Here is a 12,682-nt window from a genome sequence, read left to right as displayed (position 1 = left end):
GAGAGAGAGAGAGAGAGAGAGAGAGAGAGAGAGAGAGAGAGAGAGAGAGAGAGAGAGAGAACTAGAACAGTTACCTGCAGTGAGGAAATTGGGTAGGGAGTAGGTTGGGGAGGCGGGAGTAGGGAGTCCAGGTTCCCCAGAAGGAAAATAATTTTGCAAATTGCGGGCTTCCCTGGTGGCGCAGTGGTTGAGAGTCTGCCTGCTGATGCAGGGGACGCGGGTTCGTGCCCCGGTCCGGGAAGATCCCACATGCGGCGGAGCGGCTGGGCCCGTGAGCCATGGCCGCTGAGCCTGTGCGTCCGGAGCCTGTGCTCCGCAATGGGAGAGGCCACAGCAGTGAGAGGCCCGCGTACCGCAAAAAAACAAAAAAAAAAAACAAAAAAATAAAAACAAAAAAAAAAAGCAAATTGCTATCTATTTTTTCTAAATTGTTGCTTCCAAATCCATTAGAAAACCAAACTGAAATCCAAAGAAATGAAAAGCTTGATGAACTAGAGGTTCGTAAACGTAAATACATCAGATCAGGGAATTTCTCAGCAGCTCATGCAGAGCATTGTGAAACCATGTGAAAGCTTTATGAACAGAAACTTCAGCAAGGGGGACAGATATATGGCAGCTGCTTGCCAGCTCATATCTCCACTCAACACGGGAAGTTGTGATGTGGGAACTGCCCTCTTGGTTCTGGGATGCGCCTCACCAGGAAGTAGAATGTTCCTGCCCCTGGAGCCCAAATTCTATTCAAGCAGCTGCCCTCTATTGTGTACATAGCCACTGGAAGTTGAAGGAAGGTTCCCAGGCTCCCTTGGAAGACAAGACCCCACATAAGTCAAACCAGCAGCAGCCAGTATTTTAAAGAAGCCATTTGAAAATCTGTTTTCAAATGTATGATAGCATTCTTTAGAGTGATGTGTCTCAAACTTGAGCGTGCATCAGAATCACTTGGTGTGCTTGTTAAAATTCAGATGGCTGGGCTCTACTCTCAGAGTTTCTGATTCAAAAGGTCTGGAGTGGGGCCCCAGAATTTCATTTCTTACAAATTTCCCAGGTGATGCTGATGCTGATCTATTCGACAGACTTTGAGAACTACTGTTTAGGGACAAAAACACAGGAATTTGGAAGCAAAGAACTTGGATTCAAGCCTTGTATGATTTACTTCACCTCTGAACTTGAGTTTTTTCTTTTCTAACATGGAGTTTATAAGGTTGTTGGAAGGATTAAATAGAATGGTGTCTATGAAAGTTCTTTGTGAACTGTAAATATTAGCAGTTAAACGGCTTCACAAATAGTACTTGCTGCCACCCCCCCCCAGCAGATTTTCCTGTGCTTTGTCCCCTCTCCACACAACTTTGTCCCACCAAGTCCATCAGGCGCCTAGGAAAAACTGAAGCCAAGAAGGCCCTGAGTAGTAAAAAAATTTTTAACCCACTGGGCATGGCCATAATGCTGACCTTGACTTGACCTCCCTTTTCCTCTGACTGGCCTCTTCTCAACTTGCTCCTCGTTCTTCCAGCCCTGGCCACCTCTCACAGCAAAGAACAGCAACTAGTGCTGACACTGGGGTAAAAAACTGTCAGATGGAATTTTTTTTAATTAGTAGCATAAACAGAGGAATCCACTGCCAAGCAGGAAAGCATTTGTTGGGGAAACCATTTTACTAGGTTGGTGGGCTCTGAGCTGATTTCCCTGAGGGCAAAATCCAGATGCTTGAAAGAGTTAAGTGGAATCATAAGTATAATTGCAGATTTCTAACTTAGGAATGTGTCAGACAGTTGTATTAGACAGTTGCCAGGGTAAATGATATGTCTGTGTAGAAGGGTGTCCTTTTTCTTTGGAAACTTTTCTCATTCAAAACTAATACGTGTGTAGTGTAGAAAATTTTGGAATTTTCTAAAGGTATAAAGAATTAAAATGACCCTTAATTCTGCCACACAGAGATAAATACTTAGTGGTAAGATATTGGTACATTTTCATTCAGCCTTTTAATATGTGTATGCTTATACATGAATATATGTGTATGGATATATATTTTTTGAATTGGGCTGGTACTACATACAGGTTTGTATACTGTTTTTTCACTTTTGTAATGGCAGACTATTATTCCTTCCTGTAGATATACAGTACTTCACATAACTTCCTAAATGTTGAACAATTAGGATATTCCTAGTTTTACATTATAAATAACCCTGCATTCGATGACACTTCATGTACATAAATCAATGTGTGCATCTCTAATTGCTCTCTTAGGATAGAATCCTTGGAATGGAAAGATTAGATTAAAGGTAGGAACATTTTTAAAAACAGATATAATTCACCTACCATAAAATTCATTAAAGTGTGAGATTCAGTGATTTTTAGTATATTTACAAGGTTGTATGACCACCACCACTGTCTAATTCCAGAAAAAATAAGCAGTGCTTCACAAATTTGCATGTCATCCTTGTGCAGGAGCCATGCTGATATTCTCTGTATTGTTCCATTTTTAGTATATGTCAGCTAAAGCAAGCACTGTAGGAACATTTTTATGTCTCTTGATGACATATGGCAAGTTTCCCTCTAGTAAATGTATACCCAATCCATTCCCATTCAGCAATGTATAAGAATGCCTCTTTCCCTGCAACTTTGCTGACACTTAGTTAAAAAAATATATTGCCAGTATCATTGAAAAAGGCATTTTATTGTTTTGTATTTTTGATTAGCTCTTCTTCCTCTGTAGCTGTTCTGTAGAGATATGTCATCCACCCTCTTTCCTTTGCATGCATTTACCGTGGGCAGTCACATCCACTGCGACAGCCTCGGCTGCCTCCTCTCTGTGGATAATGATCACATGTCCATACCCTACCCTAACCTCTTTCTGGCACTGCAGCCCAGATGTCAAGCTGCTTGCTGGGCATGACTATCTACATTTTTTTTTAACATCTTTATTGGAGTATAATTGCTTTACAATGGTGTGTTAGTTTCTGCTCTATAACAAAGTGAACCAGCTATACACATACACACGTTCCCATATCTCTTCCCTCTTGCGTCTCCCTCCCTCCCACCCTCCCTATCCCACCCCTCTAGGTGGTCACAAAGCACAGAGCTGATCTCCCTGTGCTATGTGACTGCTTCCCACTAGCTATCTACCTTACGTATGATAGTGTATATATGTCCATGCCTCTCTCTCGCTTTGTCACAGCTCACCCTTCCCCCTCCCCATATCCTCAAGTCCGTTCTCTAGTAGGTCTGTGTCTTTATTCCCGTCTTACCCCTACGTTCTTCATGACCTTTTTTTTTCTTAGATTCCATATATATGTGTTAGCATATTTGACAGCATATCAAACACGCTCATGTCTAAAATCAAACTCATGACTCCTGAAGCCAGCTCTGGCTCTCAACTTCCCTATCTGGATTAGTGATACCACCATTCTCCTAGGTGTTTCATGGTCACCTTAACTCCTCTCTCTACTCCATATTTAATTAGTAGTCCAAGCTTCTTGATTCTGTCTTTTATGTCCTTCCTCACATCCTTCCCTTCTGCTCCACCCTCACTGTCACTGCTCTACTTCTGCCTTTTATTATGTCTATTACACTAGCCTACTCACTTCACTATGCTTTTAGTATTTATCCATATAATTCATTCTACATGTAGCTATTAGAATAACCTTCCTAACATATGCTTTTACCATGTTGCTTTCCTATCCTGGAACCTCCAAAGCCTCTCTCTCGCCTATTGGTAAAGTAAATGCTTTATCCTGACACTTAAGGCCCACCGTGTTGTTGCATCATTCTAATTTTACTTCCTGTGTGCCTTACAGAAACTGTGTTCTTCCTTCAGCATATTCCTGCTTTATCCACTCTTGTTTTTGCAAAACCTGGCATGACCTCTTCCCCAGTCTCCTCCAGCTGAAATTGTCCTGAGTCTTCAAAATCAGAGGCTTTGTGAAGTCTTCCTTGATTCAATTAGCTGTACTTTCCCATTTTTTTCCTCATTGTCTGGTTTTAGACAGCAATTTTATAGTGTTTTCAACAAAAAATTAAGGAAGCTTGCTTAATAATGTTTTTATTACATGAGTGGCTTTAAATTTTTATTGAAATATAGTTGATTTACAATGTTGTGGTGTTAGTTTCAGGTGTACAGCAAAGTGATTTGGATATGTATGTGTGTGTTCTTTTTTTGGATTCTTTTCCATTATAGGTTATACAAGATATTGAATATAGTTCCCTGTACAGTAAATCCTTGTTGTTCTCCTTTTTTAAACTCTCATTTTGTTAGCATTTCCTTTATGACACGATATTCTGCCCTGTTTAGTTACTTAGCTATTTTTATTCACCCCCTACCACACTATAAATTTCTTGAGCACAGGAATTATATCTTCTTCATTTTGGCATGTTCCATAGTACCTCTCCAAGCACGTTAAATGTAGATAGGAGCTCCATAAATGCTTGAATAAAAGAATGTTAAAGACTGCCAACTTTTTTTTTTAAGAACTACTAATGACTCAGTTTCGGGAATGAATTCTGTGCTAAGGTACAGATGCCAGACAACCCAAATGTCATGGCTTATTCTTCTTTTTCCCTCACTATCCACAGCCAATCCATCAACAAATACTGTAAGCTCTACCTCTTCAAGGTACCTCTAATCAAACCTCTTTTCTCTACCCCTACTGCTTCCTCCCTAGAACAAATCACCATTATCTCTTACCTATAAGAGCCTTTTTAAACTGGTTCCCTGGCTTCTACTCTTGTCCTGCCTAAATCTATCAGCCAAGTGAGATTTTTATAAAACTTAGATCATGGTAGTCCTCTGTTTAACAACCTCCAGTAACTTACTTCCCACTACACTGAGAATAAAACACAAACTTCCTATCTTGGCCTTTGGAAACTCCATGATCTGGCCTTGGCACTTCCCCAACCTCATGTTCCTGTACTGTCTACCTTGCTCACTGTGCTCCAGCTCTGCTGAGCATCAGCCATTCCTCATTGTCATGTTTGCTCAAAGCAGAGTGAGTAGGTTCTCTTGGTTCTATTTAGGTCCTTACTGTTATTGGACGTTGTCTTTGGGCTTCATGCCTTTAGTAGTGGAGATGACTCAGGGAGTGGCCAGAAGCAATTCTAAAGGTTTTGAGACTTGACTTTAGGCAAAACTTTTGTGGAGTCCATCATTTTGCTGAAAATTGGTACTCCAATACTGAGTTTGAGCTGAAGGAGGTATTTGGCTGAAAGGGAAAAGAAAGGAAATCTTATATTATTCCTGTAACCTTCTTCCCAAGGGATGCTACAAATATTACTGATAGAAATTGGAGCTGGAGGACAAACATCCTCCACCTTCTTTATCACCCTGGGTGTTGATTTAGGAAATTGGTCATCACAGCAGAAGCTGACTCAACAGATGGGGTTCTGTGAACCTATTGTCATTTTCTCTATGTGCTCCTCTGAAGTCTCCCTCAGGCCTCTGGTGTTGCACCCTTAGCTTTTGTATATAAGGGAAGAGAGAAAAGCCCTCTTTGTTATTCAGATTCTTGACTTGCTCCCCTTGCTTCTAGAAGCTGTGAAATATGCACCATCCACCTCCTTGCCTTTGGGATCATTAACAAGAAATAGTCTATGATGGGTATTTGTTATCAGATATACATAGATAGAGTATGCTTCACAGCCCACTCTGAAAGAGAATTCCAAGTACTGTGTTTCTAAACTACTAAGCATTTTTCTAGCGCCTAATATTTGCAGAGCTCTCCCACATCATTCATATAGTTGCTTCGTGCCAACCTTCTTTGGAAAAAGAGGTGTCCCTGTGTTTTAAAGATTTCAATGTGAAAAAGTGGAGAAATGAAAGCAAAAGTTCAAGTGTAAAGGCCCTAACCAGATGAGGGTATTGCTCTTTACTTGGAAAGCCACAAGACACCCCTTGACACGCAGCACAGCATTTCAGGGAGTCTTTACTCCCACCCCAACATCCCTTTCCTTTCTTATTCACTACCCTGGGTTTTCTTTAAGCCATGAATGGATCCTGAGGTGGAGGCTGGAGAGGGGGATCCAGCAGGTTTACATGAAGGTACTTGACCTGGCTATTCCGAGAGGTGAGGGGAGGTAGTCCCTTCTATGTAAAGTACCTGTATCTCAGATGACCCAAATTATAGCTCCCCAACTGACAAGAAAGGCCTTGTCCTAAAAGTTCTCTTTTAAATTATACATACATATATACACCCACATACACATAGATATACACACAGATACACACATACATACCCATACATGTATACAGACATATACATTCACACATTTACATACACATACATGTTCTCCCTTGGTTGGGTCTGTATAAGGAAGGTCTCCAGATCACCAGGTTTCAGGGTCCCCCAGGTAACAGTGTGAGGGTATGAGGAGGCCTTCAGGGCTCTATATCCCTCTACAGTGATCAAGCGACTTTTGCTTCCTTCTGTCAGATAAACAAGCCATGCATTGTTCTGTCCACCAGCTGTGTGCGGGCTTCCCTTCCTGCTGAGCGGGCCAGAATGAGCATGGATTCCTTCATGTGGGGCAGGTGGAATGCGCGGTTTTGGGGTGGGGGAGGCTGGAAGAGCCACAGAAAGTAAACGGAGCTAATCAAGGACACTCTTTTGTGCTTCTCCTTATCTAAACACTTTCAAAAAGTGAAAGAGCCTGCAGTAGGTTATGGGCCAGACCTCAGGCTAAGCATAACCCCAAGCAACAGGGGCCATATTTTTCTTCTTGCCCTGGGTTGGATCAGAGCCACGGTTCTCTTTCTGCTTGCCCTCTACCCTCCTCCCTCCAAGTAGTTATTGAGGGGTCTGCTGGGAGCCAGGCTCAGAGACTGGTAGTGCTGTCAGAAGGTATTGGGGTGACACCCCACTACAGCAGCCAGTGGTTGACTCCTTCTAGAATTGGTCCACCTCCCTCCCCTCACCTCTCACAACAGCCTTTATGAGGCCTGTTCTGGGAGCCAGCTTCTGACAGATCTGCCACTTCTGCCTGCATGTGCTCACCCTCTTTGCACCCATGCCAAGTTCTTATCCTCTGAGTGCTTGGAAAAGAAGCAGTCATCTTTTCCTTCCCCTGAACATAGGAGGTGATACTTGCTCATGTTGTCTGGAACTTAGCTCTGCTAAGTGAGAGGGTACTTCTTTTACCTCCACCCCATCTCCCAGCCTCCTTTCTAAATCCCAAACTGGCCAAACTGCTCACATTCCTCTCTAATCATCTTCTGCCCAAGGATTTCTTCAGTATATGCTATCTGTGCCCATCTGCCCATCATATCACCTCCTCTGGTGACTACCCAACTGTCATGCTCCACCCTGCCTCCCTGCCTGAGCCAGTCCCAAGAATGTGCTTGCACCTTTAATCAAAACTTCCTCAGCCCACCTGGCCACTGACAGGGCCAGACTGCTATCAAATTTGTTATTCTTTACTTTGTTAGGAAATGGGGGGTCAGGGAAGCATTTTTATGGACTGGGTTACTGAGTGGAGAGAGGAAGGCACTTGGCGACCAGATTAGGGAAGGCTGGGTACCCAGGCCTGAAAAATGACATTAGAAGGGACTGTTTATTCTGATGCTGTTTCAGACCAGGGGTTATTCCCTAGTGTACTGCTAACACTAAAGGTATTATATTCCCTAGTGTATCGTCAGAATGTGGTTATCACATTGGCAGCATCACCATCACTCTAGAGCTTGTTAGAAAGTCAGAATCTGGAGCCCAGTCTAGAGCTACTGAATCAGAATCTGATTCAAGATGGACAGGTGATTAGTCTGGCCACTGAAGTTTAAGGAGTGCTACTCTAGAGAACTAGGCTTGGCATTTGAACATTCTCTTAAGTAGTCCTTTTGCTCTCCTCTTCATCTGGCTTGAAGACATTCTTTTTCTAGCCACTAACAATACCCTTCCCATTATTATTTGGGGTAGAGGATAATATTAATAGCGGATATCATTTATTGAATGCCTATCACGTGCCAGGCATGCACTACAGATGAGGAAATTGAGGCTCTGTGACACGCCCAAGGCCAAACAACTAATGGGTGGGAAAGCTGAGACTCCAAGCCAGATCCACATGCACATAAAATCCCCAAACTTCCCCCTTACAGTACTTCTAACTACCAAAGGAGGGCTTTGGCACCTGCGTTTTGTGGAACAGACAAAAGTCCACCCAAACCTCCCTAGGAGGTACAGAGGGAAGAGAAGGGAAGGTGCCTCCCGGCATGATTTTCCTAGAAAGTGAAGGCCCTGGCATCATTCTTGTCCTGAGGAAGCTCACATAAACCCTCTCAGGGGCCAGAAATGGCTGGAATTGGGACCAGAGGCCAAGGGAAACTGGAGTGGGGATCCAGGAATATTATGAAGGGAAAACCCTAACTCTAAATCCCCAACAGAAATCAAATTCTGATGCCTGAGCTTGGGCTTAGTGTGTGCAACATACTCCTGTGGGGCTGCTCTGGGTTCTGGCTGTTGCATAGGTCATTGAGGACATCATGTGGACCCCCAGGCTGGGGCCTGGAACTATTACATCAGAGCATGCCATAGTTGGACGGGTTGTTTGTGACAATGGACTTTAATGTTTTATTTTGCAGAGAGGAAACAGAAGCCCATAGAGGGGGAGTAAATTGCCAGAGGTCAGAGCAAAATCATGGCAGAGGCAGGGATGCTTACTCCAAGCAGCACCATTCTGGAGTTGGAGTCTCTGGTGTGAAATGCAGTTTCCTTTGGGTCTGCTCAGGTGCCTGTAGGACGTGCAGACCCTGAAAATACAGCCCAGAATGGTTTGTGAATCTTTCTATCTCAGCAGGACATTCATCTTGGGAGATCTCTAGGTTACTTGCCCCTATCTATGTAAAATCAGCTGTAGTGCTACTTGCTTTTCTGGACCTGGAGGCTGCTGGGCCTGGCTGATCTGGGCTTTCCTTTTCTGGGGCCCAGAGGACCTGCGGAGATGGCTGGGTGGGGTCAACCCAGTCCAGGAAGCACAGGAATTCTTTTAAGTGTATGTGTCTGGGGTATTTTTCTCCCTCACTTACGTGTATTTTTAAAAATTCTTTTTAGACACCCGCTTTATCTTTCCCAAACATCATTTCCTTGCTCCTTTCCTGAGTTCTAGCAGTGGCTGGGGGCCCAGCTTCCTTATTGGCCTCTGAGCTGTGGAAGAGGGCGGGCCAGGGCTCAGAGGAGGCTGGAGTAGGGAACAGGGGGGCTGTTTATGCTGCTGGAACTGCCTTTCATCCTTCCCTTTGCCACCAGGGTGCTGGCTGGTTTCTGGAGCAGCGTCTTCACTCCTATCCAGCTCTTGACACTGGCTTTCATTCCCTAAGGCTGTGGCCTCCTCTAGGCCCAACCAGGCTGATGGCCATACCTTGCCTTCAGTGCTACTCCTTTCTGTTCTTGGAACTGGAACCTGGCTGTGCTTGAACCCCTTGAATCACACTCAGGGGCTTGGGCTGATGGCCCCTCTTGTCAAGAGGACTTAAAGGAAGGCAGATGGGTTTCTGCTAAAGGAGGATCCAGCCTGCAGAAAGAAGCCCAAGGGGCTGGCTGGAGGGGTTATTGAGGAGCATCTGAGCTGGCTGGATAACCAGCTCTCTCCTAAGCCATCTCCCCATCCTGGGCAACTTCTATGGTAGGTACTACTGGTAGCCATGGCCATCATGGCTGCTGCTCCCTCTTCCCCCTTTGGCTTTCTTTCTTCAATATCCCGTTTTGCTTCCTAAGAAAGGAATTTGTGGGTAATGAATGATAGGGTGTGTGTTTAATGATAGTGCCTTAGGAGAAAGGGGTTGTTGCCTCCACAGCTAGGCCTGGAGCTACATGGTTGGTGGTTGGCATTTTCTTACCTCTGTGCTTATTTCTCCTCATCCTCTTTCCCCACTGCCTAAGGAGGGGATGGTTTCAACTTTAGGACTACTGAGACTTCCCTTTTCTGACTGCTTCTTGAAGGAATGGCTAGGAGAAGCCTTAGGTGTATAAGCTTTTTGAGATAGATCCCTCTTTGGGGAGGCGGGGTCGTGTGGTATCCTAAAAAGGGTTGGAGGACCTGAGCCTCATTCTCAACTGCTGGTTACTAGCTGTGTGTTCTTGGCAAAGCAGTTCAGCTCTCTGTGTCTCTGTTTCTACATCTGTAAAGGGGTCATAATAATAGCGCTTACTGATAAGGCTGGAGTGAGGATTGAATCAGCTAATGCATGCAAAGTGCGCAGTGCCAGATACATCTTAAGTATCCAATAAGTGGTCCCTGTTGTTATTTTTTTTTAAGTTAATAGTGTTATGTTTTTTTAAGTTAATAGTACGTCAGACACTATGCTGAGTGATTTCACACATGGGACTGCATTTAATCCAGACGTTAACTCATGAGTAAGGGATGGTGATCGTCTCCATTTTACAGATAAAGAATCTACAACAGAGAAGTGACTTGCCCCAGGTCACACTGCTAGGATTGGAATGTGAGTGTGGACTGACTCCAAGTCTAGGCCTCTTCAGGAAGAATAATAGGCCAAGTATTAGACCCTATAGATAGTTTCCTCTCCTTTCCTAATCTAGGGCTAGAAGGCTCCAGCTCTGGCTACAGTTCCTCCACTGGGATTTTCCTCCCTGCAGCTTGTGCTTTTCTCCCAGTGGTCCCAAAGCCCCCACTGCCTTGCTTCTGTCTCCTTTAGGGTTGTTTCCCACTCCTGGAGAAACCCTAGAGAGAGTAGGAGCCTTTGTAAGCTATCTTTCAAAGTGTGGCAAGGGAGTGATGCTAGCGGAACCTTGACAGTGGATGGACAAATCTGGATGGAAGTACTCTTAAACCATCGAGAAGGAAAAGTCTGAGCTGACAACCCTTACTATAGCACCTACTACATATTGACCACTTGTTATGCATCAGTATGTGTCCCAGATGCTTTGAGAATATTCTCTCTCATCCCCACAATAACCTAGCCAGGTAAGGATTATTGTTTTGGTTTGGTTTGGTTTTTTTTGGATAAGAAAACTGACTAAAGCTCAGATAGGTTAAGTGACTTACACAGAATCACACATCCAAAATGGTAGTTAGGCTATGAACCTAGTAGATCTGTCTCACTTGTTTTTGCCTCGTTGCCTGCTGGCTTGGTATAGTTGGTAGGATGAGACTAATGTACATGAAATGATGATGAGCAATATCAAACATTATATTATGATGGGCTAAATTGTGGGGACTAGATTACTAAGGACAAGCTCCCTGGAGTAGACATTACTCGAGCAGTACCTTGAATAACAGGTGGGATTTAGAGTAACAAAATGAGAGAGGGCATTCCAGGCAGAGGGAACATTCACAGTAGCAACTGAAACCCCATTCTACGCAGTTGACATTCATGGTCTCGTTTGATTTTTTTACAACTCCATTAACTAGGTACTGTTATCCCCACTTTACAGTCATGGAAGCTAGAGCTCTGAGAAGTGAAAGCACCTGTCTAAAGCAACAGAGCTTTTAAGTGGTGGATTCCAACCAAGGTCCAATTCCAGAGCCTGTGCTAGATTCTACTAGAAAACCAAAAGCAGAGGCACAAAGCTGGTTGCAGGGTATGATCGGAAAAGAGACATGAGAGGTTGGGCTGGGTGGGTAAAGATAGCTTATAAAGGGCTTTGAAAGTCTGATCCAGTTTACAGTTGCTGCAGGAAAGGTTAAGAAATAGGGAGCTAGTGAAGATTCTTGAATAGGAAAGTGCCACAATCCAGTTGCTGTCTGACATGATATGATCTAAAAGCAGTGACTGGAGGTGGAACAAGGTGACACTGGCTGGCGGAATAACACAGCATTTTGGGTTTTTTTGCTTTTTTGGACCTTTGCTCTTTATTTTTTTCTTTACATCTTTATTGGAGTATAATTGCTTTACAATGGTGTGCTAGTTTCTGCTTTATAACAAAGTGAATCAGTTATACATCTACATATGTTCCCATCTCTCTTCCCTTGTACGTCTCCCTCCCTCCCACCCTCCCTATCCCAACCCTCTAGGTGGTCACAAAGCACCGAGCTGATCTCCCTGTGCTTTGCGGCTGCTTCCCACTAGCTATCTATTGTACGTTTGGTAGTGTATATATGTCCATGCCACTCTCTCGCTTTGTCACAGCTTACCCTTCCCCCTCCCCATATCCTCAAGTCCATTATCTAGTAGGTCTGTGTCTTTATTCATGTCTTACCCCTAGGTTCTTCATGACATTCTTTTTTTTCTTAAATTCCATGTATATGTGTTAGCATACGGTATTTGTCTTTCTCTTTCTGCCTTCACTCTGTATGACAGACTCTAGGTCCATCCACCTCATTACAAATAGCTCACTTTCATTTCTTTTTATGGCTGAGTAATATTCCATTGTATATATGTGCCACATCTTCTTTATCCATTCATCCGATGATGGACAATTAGGTTGTTTCCATCTCCTGGCTATTGTAAATAGAGCTGCAATGAACATTTTGGTACATGACTCTTTATGAATTATGGTTTTCTCAGGGTATATGCCCAGTAGTGGGATTGCTGGGTCATATGGTAGTTCTATTTGTAGTTTTTTAAGGAACCTCCATACTGTTCTCCATAGTGGCTGTACCAATTCACATTCCCACCAGCAGTGCAAGAGTGTTCCCTTTTCTCCACACCCTCTCCAGCATTTATTGTTTCTAGATTTTATGATGATGGCCATTCTGACTGGTGTGAGATGATATCTCATTGTAGCTTTGATTTGCATTTCTC

At 43.7% G+C, this 12,682-nt stretch overlaps 1 protein-coding gene and 1 non-coding gene across 4 annotated transcripts in view; one reads left to right on the top strand and one right to left on the bottom strand.

Annotated features, from left to right (window-relative positions):
• Positions 1–12,682, top strand: part of SHROOM4 (shroom family member 4) — a 112,293-nt gene that overhangs the window by 41,452 nt on the left and 58,159 nt on the right. The window contains exon 1 of one of the 3 annotated variants that reach the window (XM_029240763.1): positions 9,510–9,600. The exons of the other annotated variants lie outside the window; for them this stretch is intronic. The gene's annotated coding sequence lies outside the window, so the exon portion shown is untranslated. Of the gene's footprint in view, positions 1–9,509; positions 9,601–12,682 lie in introns of those variants that run through there. 3 annotated transcript variants of the gene reach the window in all.
• Positions 2,401–2,504, bottom strand: LOC114906704. Its single transcript, XR_003796517.1, has one exon. It is a non-coding gene; the product is annotated as a U6 spliceosomal RNA (small nuclear RNA).

The sequence above is a fragment of the Monodon monoceros genome, unplaced genomic scaffold, assembly GCF_005190385.1.
Source record: "Monodon monoceros isolate NGI ecotype Baffin Bay Population unplaced genomic scaffold, NGI_Narwhal_1 Super_Scaffold_22, whole genome shotgun sequence".
Lineage (NCBI taxonomy): Eukaryota > Metazoa > Chordata > Mammalia > Artiodactyla > Monodontidae > Monodon > Monodon monoceros.
The sequence above is the reverse complement of the archived record's forward strand: the minus strand, read 5'-3'. Positions and strand labels throughout refer to the sequence as shown.